The sequence below is a fragment of the Priapulus caudatus genome, unplaced genomic scaffold (assembly GCF_000485595.1).
Source record: "Priapulus caudatus unplaced genomic scaffold, Priapulus_caudatus-5.0.1 Scaffold876, whole genome shotgun sequence".
In the NCBI taxonomy this organism is placed as follows: Eukaryota; Metazoa; Priapulida; class Priapulimorpha; order Priapulimorphida; family Priapulidae; genus Priapulus; species Priapulus caudatus.
The window spans coordinates 110,149-110,981 of record NW_014577937.1 but is presented as its reverse complement, the minus strand read 5'-3'; the positions used below and the strand labels follow the sequence as shown (position 1 = coordinate 110,981).

The 833-nt window shown below is 49.7% G+C and overlaps 1 protein-coding gene across 1 annotated transcript in view; it reads left to right on the top strand.

The window, feature by feature from the left end:
- LOC106814143 (CD109 antigen-like) overlaps window positions 1-833 on the top strand; it is a 13,885-nt gene that overhangs the window by 4,793 nt on the left and 8,259 nt on the right. The window lies entirely within an intron of this gene.

Here is an 833-nt window from a genome sequence, read left to right as displayed (position 1 = left end):
GACGTGCTATATCTCACACCATGCGCTGTCTGAGGTGCTATCTCTTACACCATGTGATATCTGACGTGCTATATCTCACACCATGCGCTGTCTGAGGTGCTATCTCTTACACCATGTGATATCTGACGTGCTATATCTCACACCATGCGCTGTCTGAGGTGCTATCTCTTACACCATGTGATATCTGACGTGCTATATCTCTCTCACACAGCTGAAGGTGACACGGATGGACGGGTCGCCGTTAGCAGCGAGCAACGACGGCTACGTTAAGGTCGCGTACGGGGTCGACGGCGCCGGCGTAGGCGACGACTCGAGTTTCACGCGTCGCGAGGTTCCCAGCAACGGCGTCGTCGCCGTCGATGTCTACCCGCCACGCGACTCACACAGCAGCCTCCAGCTAATGGTAACGCACCGTTGCGCAACTCACACAGCAGGCTCCAGCTAATGGAATACGCTGAAATGCTGGGTTGTTGGAAACGTTTAACTATGTCTGATCTTGTGCTGAGAATTTCCGAAGGTGAAGTTGAATGCAGGTGGGGTCTGTCTAGGCAGTTTATTGTCCTAGGGATCTCAGCATATGAAGTTAGTTAAGCGTGGGGGCTTGTTTAGGCAGTATATCATCCTAGGTATCTCAGCATATGAAGTTAGTTAAGTGTGGGGGCTTGTGTAGGCAGTAGTATATCATCCTAGGTATCTCAGCATATGAAGTTAGTTAAGCGTGGGGGCTTGTGTAGGCAGTATATGATCCTATGTATCTCAGCATATGAAGTTAGTTAAGCGTGGGGGCTTGTGTAGGCAGTATATGATCCTATGTATCTCAGCATATGAAGTTA